At 40.7% G+C, this 9,176-nt stretch overlaps 1 protein-coding gene across 1 annotated transcript in view; it reads left to right on the top strand.

The window, feature by feature from the left end:
- The first annotated feature begins 4 nt into the window (after positions 1 to 4).
- LOC115111187 (protein phosphatase 1 regulatory subunit 12A-like) overlaps positions 5 to 9,176 on the top strand; it is an 18,356-nt gene continuing 9,184 nt past the window's right edge. The window contains exon 1 of the mRNA XM_065011139.1: positions 5 to 108. The gene's annotated coding sequence lies outside the window, so the exon portion shown is untranslated. The remainder of the gene's footprint in view (positions 109 to 9,176) is intronic.

The following is a 9,176-nucleotide window of genomic DNA, read 5'->3' as shown; positions in this document are numbered from 1 at the left end:
GACTTGTAGCTAGCAGGCAGCCAGCCATCTACAGTATCAAAACAAATCCCTCACCTCTACTACCAAGTTGGAGTGAGCCAGGTGGCAAGGGTGTGAGGAGAGAGAAAAGTAAGTCAACTAGTTAGAGATGGCTATCAACTCAACTTGTTTAGCCAGTTTCATGTGTATCTATTGAAAGCTCATGTCTCAGAATAGCTGCGATTCAACCAATACTTGTCTTGACATTTGGTGCTGGGAGTCTCCCAGCACAATGTCAAAAGACAATTCTTGTCTACGAGCAACCTGGCTACTAGTGTGTTCGCAACAGGTTCGCCTCTGCCGGACTGATATAACGTTACCCTCTCCCAAGCCGCAGTTCGATTGACTGAGGTTTAGTTGAAGAAAATTATTAGGTCCCTGGTGAAAGGTACGGATAAACACGACAGGTGGATGGATTTCTCAGTGAAGTAAGTTAATTTCGCTTTCTGTATTAAGGTTAGCTAGCTAAGGACTAAAAGCTTTCGACGGGATATTAGTTCACACCAGCCATGTTTTGTAGCTGTAGATACTCATCTGACGATTGTTTTAACGAATCGATTCGCATAAAAACGACACAGGGATACGCATGGCTAAATTGTTATTGGTAAGTAAGCTAGCAGCTAACGTTAGCTACATTGAGCTAATTGTCAGATAGCTAGCTAACGACATCAATATACTAGCAAATTATGCCACGCTACGTATCACTTGCTAGTTTGTACTTTTTCTTCTCTGATCTTCATGGTTTCACACGTGCTGGATAATATTGTAATGTTTATGTAGTTTGTCTGTTTTGCAAAATCAGCAACTGAAACCTTATACTAGCTCATCTCCGACATAGATAAGACTCACTACTCGTTAGCTAACTTTTCGCAAAATTACATGAAATGCATTTTAAAGAATCGATTCAGGATCGCATGTAGCAAGTGTTACATCAGACAGTTTCAAAACTCTAGGCTAAAAGTTTGTTAGCCTACATTTTCTTTGTGCTCTTGCGGTGGTGCGTAGCTGTTGCGCTAACGTTAGCTAAACAACTAACGAACAACGTTAGAGAACGTGTAGGGCCAAGACGAGACTGACCGCCGAATTAAATATCAAAACGCATTATGTTATCACTTTCCTGGGCAATGAACTATCATCGATCTGACAGAATACGAGTTAATACGAAAATAATCGCACCCCTATTTTCTACACCCCCACACTACTAGTCTCACACAAGCAACTTCTCATAGGTTAAAGTGTGTGTTTTTTTCCCAAGTGTATTTAAATAGGTGTTGCTTAGTTTTTGTTCACACAACAGTTTGGTAAGTATTTTTCCTCTGCTAAACCAGACTGTCATTGACATGTCAATGTTACCCACACAATGCCAAGGCACAGTACAGGAAATTAGGTTTCATTTGAACCATTCCAGATGCCTTTATATTACATGGGTACGCTAGTGTTACTCATAACCATTCCAGATGCCTTTGTATTACATGGGTATGCTAGTGTTACTCATAACCATTCCAGATGCCTTTGTATTACATGGGTACGCTAGTGTTACTCATAACCATTCCAGATGCCTTTGTATTACATGGGTATGCTAGTGTTACTCATAACCATTCCAGATGCCTTTGTATTACATGGGTACGCTAGTGTTACTCATAACCATTCCAGATGTCTTTGTATTACATGGGTACTCTAGTGTTACTCATAACCATTCCAGATGTCTTTGTATTACATGGGTACGCTAGTGTTACTCATAACCATTCCAGATGTCTTTCTATTACATGGGTACGCTAGTGTTACTCATAACCATTCCAGATGTCTTTGTATTACATGGGTACGCTAGTGTTACTCATAACCATTCCAGATGCTTTTGTATTACATGGGTATGCTAGTGTTACTCATAACCATTCCAGATGCCTTTGTATTACATGGGTATGCTAGTGTTACTCATAACCATTCCAGATGCCTTTGTATTACATGGGTACGCTAGTGTTACTCATAACCATTCCAGATGCCTTTGTATTACATGGGTACGCTAGTGTTACTCATAACCATTCCAGATGCCTTTGTATTACATGGGTATGCTAGTGTTACTCATAACCATTCCAGATGCCTTTGTATTACATGGGTATGCTAGTGTTACTCATAACCATTCCAGATGCCTTTGTATTACATGGGTATGCTAGTGTTACTCATAACCATTCCAGATGCCTTTGTATTACATGGGTATGCTAGTGTTACTCATAACCATTCCAGATGCCTTTGTATTACATGGGTATGCTAGTGTTACTCATAACCATTCCAGATGCCTTTGTATTGCATGGGTATGCTAGTGTTACTCATAACCATTCCAGATGCCTTTGTATTACATGGGTATGCTAGTGTTACTCATAACCATTCCAGATGCCTTTGTATTACATGGGTATGCTAGTGTTACTCATAACCATTCCAGATGCCTTTGTATTACATGGGTACTCTAGTGTTACTCATAACCATTCCAGATGCCTTTGTATTACATGTGTATGCTAGTGTTACTCATAACCATTCCAGATGCCTTTGTATTACATGGGTATGCTAGTGTTACTCATAACCATTCCAGATGCCTTTGTATTACATGGGTATGCTAGTGTTACTCATAACCATTCCAGATGCCTTTGTATTACATGGGTATGCTAGTGTTACTCATAACCATTCCAGATGCCTTTGTATTACATGGGTATGCTAGTGTTACTCATAACCATTCCAGATGCCTTTGTATTGCATGGGTATGCTAGTGTTACTCATAACCATTCCAGATGCCTTTGTATTACATGGGTATGCTAGTGTTACTCATAACCATTCCAGATGCCTTTGTATTACATGGGTATGCTAGTGTTACTCATAACCATTCCAGATGCCTTTGTATTACATGGGTACGCTAGTGTTACTCATAACCATTCCAGATGCCTTTGTATTACATGGGTATGCTAGTGTTACTCATAACCATTCCAGATGCCTTTGTATTACATGGGTACGCTAGTGTTACTCATAACCATTCCAGATGTCTTTGTATTACATGGGTACTCTAGTGTTACTCATAACCATTCCAGATGTCTTTGTATTACATGGGTACGCTAGTGTTACTCATAACCATTCCAGATGTCTTTCTATTACATGGGTATTGTTACTCATAACCATTCCAGATGTCTTTGTATTACATGCTAGTGTTACTCATAACCATTCCAGATGCTTTTGTATTACATGGGTATGCTAGTGTTACTCATAACCATTCCAGATGCCTTTGTATTACATGGGTATGCTAGTGTTACTCATAACCATTCCAGATGCCTTTGTATTACATGGGTATGCTAGTGTTACTCATAACCATTCCAGATGCCTTTGTATTACATGGGTACGCTAGTGTTACTCATAACCATTCCAGATGCCTTTGTATTACATGGGTATGCTAGTGTTACTCATAACCATTCCAGATGCCTTTGTATTACATGGGTATGCTAGTGTTACTCATAACCATTCCAGATGCCTTTGTATTACATGGGTATGCTAGTGTTACTCATAACCATTCCAGATGCCTTTGTATTACATGGGTATGCTAGTGTTACTCATAACCATTCCAGATGCCTTTGTATTACATGGGTATGCTAGTGTTACTCATAACCATTCCAGATGCCTTTGTATTGCATGGGTATGCTAGTGTTACTCATAACCATTCCAGATGCCTTTGTATTACATGGGTATGCTAGTGTTACTCACAACCATTCCAGATGCCTTTGTATTACATGGGTATGCTAGTGTTACTCATAACCATTCCAGATGCCTTTGTATTACATGGGTACTCTAGTGTTACTCATAACCATTCCAGATGCCTTTGTATTACATGTGTATGCTAGTGTTACTCATAACCATTCCAGATGCCTTTGTATTACATGGGTATGCTAGTGTTACTCATAACCATTCCAGATGCCTTTGTATTACATGGGTATGCTAGTGTTACTCATAACCATTCCAGATGCCTTTGTATTACATGGGTATGCTAGTGTTACTCATAACCATTCCAGATGCCTTTGTATTACATGGGTATGCTAGTGTTACTCATAACCATTCCAGATGCCTTTGTATTGCATGGGTATGCTAGTGTTACTCATAACCATTCCAGATGCCTTTGTATTACATGGGTATGCTAGTGTTACTCATAACCATTCCAGATGCCTTTGTATTACATGGGTATGCTAGTGTTACTCATAACCATTCCAGATGCCTTTGTATTACATGGGTACTCTAGTGTTACTCATAACCATTCCAGATGCCTTTGTATTACATGTGTATGCTAGTGTTACTCATAACCATTCCAGATGTCTTTGTATTACATGGGTATGCTAGTGTTACTCATAACCATTCCAGATGCCTTTGTATTACATGGGTACGCTAGTGTTACTCATAACCATTCCAGATGCCTTTGTATTACATGGGTACGCTAGTGTTACTCATAACCATTCCAGATGCCTTTGTATTACATGGGTATGCTAGTGTTACTCATAACCATTCCAGATGCCTTTGTATTACATGGGTACGCTAGTGTTACTCATAACCATTCCAGATGCCTTTGTATTACATGGGTACTCTAGTGTTACTCATAACCATTCCAGACAGAAGATGTGCTATATTTCCTGTAATATATATTTTAAAAACTTTCAAACAGACCCTCATGTACCACTTTCTTGCAGCCATACCGTTGGTATACATATCAGTGGGTAACTGGCAAATCAGAAGAGGTGGGAGGGTGTTTTCATTTATTTTACCAGATAAATTGACTGAACACATTCTCATTTACAGCAACAACCTGGGGAATAGTTACAGGGGGATTAAATGAGCCAATTGGAAGCTGGGTGTGTTTAGGTGGCCATTATGATATGAGGGCCAGATTGGGAATTTAACCACGTGGTCCGTTTGCATTTCAAATTAGGGAGGTATTAAACATAGAAGTGTTAATTTTCCTACAAAAAAGCAGGGAACCATTCACAGACCTGGTACCTGTATTTTGGTTACAGGGTCTGTGACTAGGTCTTCATGTGGCTTTTAATATACCATGTTTTTTTTACCCACTACCCTATTTAGATATATATATGAAAAAGCTGGTATAATTATTTTTTTTAAAGCATGCATGGTAAATTAGTGGTATTTTGGGTCTGTATGAAGGTATGCCAATGGTGTCACCTAATGAGTACATTTACATTTACATTTAAGTCATTTAGCAGACGCTCTTATCCAGAGCGAGTAATGACTAGTAGTGAGTACAATATGTGTATCCAGACCACACTGTCAAGTAGATCCTTAGTTCCTCTTAAGAACAGTGACTAAAGTCTAAAAGTGTCTACACTTACCAATATGATAGAGGACATAATTGTGTGCATGCACCACACACTGACACTAGCAGGTTGCAAAAAATAAATGTAGCCACTTTTTTAAACTACATGACCAAAAGTATGTGGACACCTAAATGTCTACAATGTCATTGTATGCTGTAGCATTAAGATTTCCCTTCACTGGAACGAAGGGGCCTAGCCCGAACCATTATTCCTCCTCCACCAAACCTTACAGTTGGCATTATGCATTCGGGCAGGTAGTGTTCTCGAGGCAGCTCTAAGCAGGGCAGATATTTGACGAACTGACTTGTTGGAAAGGTGCCATCCTATCACGATGCCATGTTGAAAGTCACTGCGCTCTTCAGTACGGGCCATTCTGATGCCAATGTTTGTCTATGGAGATTGCATAGCTGTGTGCTCGATTTTTATACATTTTCTGCCATCTGTAAGTCTAAGAAACATTTCCTTGTGCCTTGAACACACACCTTGAACAAAAATATAAATGCAACATGTAAAGTGTTGGTCCCATGTTTCATGAGCTGAAATTTGATATAAGTATTTCTCCTTTGCCAAGATAATCCATCCACCTGCCTGACAGGTGTGGCATATCAAGATGCTGTGTTGGGGGCAATACATGGCCACTCAAATGTGCAGTTTTGTCACAACACAATGCCACAGACGTTCCCTCTAACTTTTTTGTCAGGTCTGTTGAGTGCAAATTTGAACGTTGTGAGAATTCTGTGCAACTTCCACTGCGCGTTTACTGTGAACACTGAGGCTGTACCTGCTTTATGTTAGTTTTAACAGTGGTCACGTAGGCTACTGTTGTTATTTGATCATAATGTATGCCTACCAGTGGCCTACCTTTAAAAAAACTATGGAGAAAATGCATCCCATAACATTTTAACATGTTAATAGCTGTTTTATCGTTTAGCCTACAGTAGCAGCCAATGTGTGGTGTTCAGTGTAGGTCGACATTCCTTCAGACTTTTGGAGAAAAAAAGCATGCATGGCTTGATATTAACCTGTTTATCCACTTGTCCTAAAGACAAGGAAATGACTGAAAATGTTGTGATGTTTGATGCAAGAAACCACTTTACAAAATAAAATGCGTCATTATTCCCATACCATTATTACAGAGACTCAGACAAGCTATGCTACCCTCTGCCTATTGGCTACGTACAGTGAGGGAAAAAAGTATTTGATCCCCTGCTGATTTTGTATGTTTGCCTACTGACAAAGAAATGATCAGTCTATAATTTTAATGGTAGGTTTATTTGAACAGTGAGAGACAGAATAACAACAAAAATCCAGAAAAACGCATGTCAAAAATGTTATAACTTGATTAGCATTTTAATGAGGGAAATAAGTATTTGACCCCTCTGCAAAACATTACTTAGTACTTGGTGGCAAAACCCTTGTTGGCAATCACAGAGGTCAGACGTTTCTTGTAATTGGCCACCAGGTTTGCACACATCTCAGGAGGGATTTTGTCCCACTCCTCTTTGCAGATCTTCTCCAAGTCATTAAGGTTTCGAGGCTGATGTTTGGCAACTCTAACGATGATCCCGCCGGATGTGGAGGTCCTGGGCTGGCGTGGTTACACATGGTCTGCGGATGTGGAGGTCCTGGGCTGGCGTGGTTACACATGGTCTGCGGATGTGGAGGTCCTGGGCTGGCGTGGTTACACATGGTCTGCGGATGTGGAGGTCCTGGGCTGGCGTGGTTACACATGGTCTGCGGATGTGGAGGTCCTGGGCTGGCGTGGTTACACATGGTCTGCGGATGTGGAGGTCCTGGGCTGGCGTGGTTACACATGGTCTGCGGATGTGGAGGTCCTGGGCTGGCGTGGTTACACATGGTCTGCGGATGTGAGACCAGCCACCAGGACAGCTGTTGAAACTGTGGGTTTGTTTGCACAACCAAAGAATTTCTGCACAAATTGTCAGAAACCACCTCGGGGAAGCTTATCTGCATGCTCGTTATCCTCACCAGGGTCTTGACCTGAATGCAGTTCGGCATCGTCACAGAGATACCGCGACGAGATCCTGATGCCCATTGTCGTGCCATTCATCCGCTGCCATCAACTCATGTTTCAGCATGATAATGCACGGCCCTATGACGCAAGGATCTGTACACTTCCTGGAAGCTGAAAATGTCCCCCGCAGTTCTTCCATGGCCTGCATACTCACCAGACGTCACCTATTGAGCATGTTTGGGATGCTTTGGATCGACGTGTACAACAGCGTTTTCCATTTCCTGCCAATATCCAGCAACTTCGCACAGCCATTGAAGAGTTGGACAATGTTCCACAGATCACAATCAACAGCCTGATCAACTCTATGCGAAGGAGATGTGTTGTGCTGCGTGAGGATATTGGTGGTCACACCAGATACTGACTGATCCAAGCTCCTACCTTTTTATTAAAGGTGTCTGTCACCAGCAGATGCGTATCTGTATTCCCAGTCATGTGAAATCCATAGATTAGGGCCTAATTAATTCATTTCAATTGACTCATATCTTTACATGAACTGTAACTCAGTAAAATCGTAGGAATTGTTCCATGTTGATTTTATATTTTTGTTCAGTATATTTTCTAAATTCTCTCCCTCATGAGGAGGGAGGATAATGAACATTCACAGAAGTAACAGGTCGAGTTAGACCTGTCATTTTTTTTTATGAAGCGATTTGAAACTCAAATTTCCCAAAAATCGATAACGGAATTTCTACAATTGAATTGGCTACAATGGGAAATCATAATAGTCACAAACCACTGGTTTGTTAAACTATGAAATTAATGTTTTTTGTTTGGCATACATTTAATGCCCATGTCAAACACATACAGTGCCTTGCGAAAGTATTCGGCCCCCTTGAACTTTGCGACCTTTTGCCACATTTCAGGCTTCAAACATAAAGATATAAAACTGTATTTTTTTGTGAAGAATCAACAACAAGTGGGACACAATCATGAAGTGGAACGACATTTATTGGATATTTCAAACTTTTTTAACAAATCAAAAACTGAAAAATTGGGCGTGCAAAATTATTCAGCCCCCTTAAGTTAATACTTTGTAGCGCCACCTTTTGCTGCGATTACAGCTGTAAGTCGCTTGGGGTATGTCTCTATCAGTTTTGCACATCGAGAGACTGAAATTTTTTCCCATTCCTCCTTGCAAAACAGCTCGAGCTCAGTGAGGTTGGATGGAGAGCATTTGTGAACAGCAGTTTTCAGTTCTTTCCACAGATTCTCGATTGGATTCAGGTCTGAACTTTGCCTTGGCCATTCTAACACCTGGATATGTTTATTTTTGAACCATTCCATTGTAGATTTTGCTTTATGTTTTGGATCATTGTCTTGTTGGAAGACAAATCTCCGTCCCAGTCTCAGGTCTTTTGCAGACTCCATCAGGTTTTCTTCCAGAATGGTCCTGTATTTGGCTCCATCCATCTTCCCATCAATTTTACCATCTCCCCTGTCCCTGCTGAAGAAAAGCAGGCCCAAACCATGATGCTGCCACCACCATGTTTGACAGTGGGGATGGTGTGTTCAGGGTGATGAGCTGTGTTGGTTTTACGCCAAACATAACGTTTTGCATTGTTGCCAAAAAGTTCAATTTTGGTTTCATCTGACCAGAGCACCTTCTTCCACATGTTTGGTGTGTCTCCCAGGTGGCTTGTGGCAAACTTTAAACAACACTTTTTATGGATATCTTTAAGAAATGGCTTTCTTCTTGCCACTCTTCCATAAAGGCCAGATTTGTGCAATATACGACTGATTGTTGTCCTATGGACAGAGTCTCCCACCTCAGC

This window comes from Oncorhynchus nerka, linkage group LG27 (genome assembly GCF_034236695.1).
Source record: "Oncorhynchus nerka isolate Pitt River linkage group LG27, Oner_Uvic_2.0, whole genome shotgun sequence".
In the NCBI taxonomy this organism is placed as follows: Eukaryota; Metazoa; Chordata; class Actinopteri; order Salmoniformes; family Salmonidae; genus Oncorhynchus; species Oncorhynchus nerka.
This window is presented reverse-complemented; position numbering and strand designations above follow the sequence as displayed.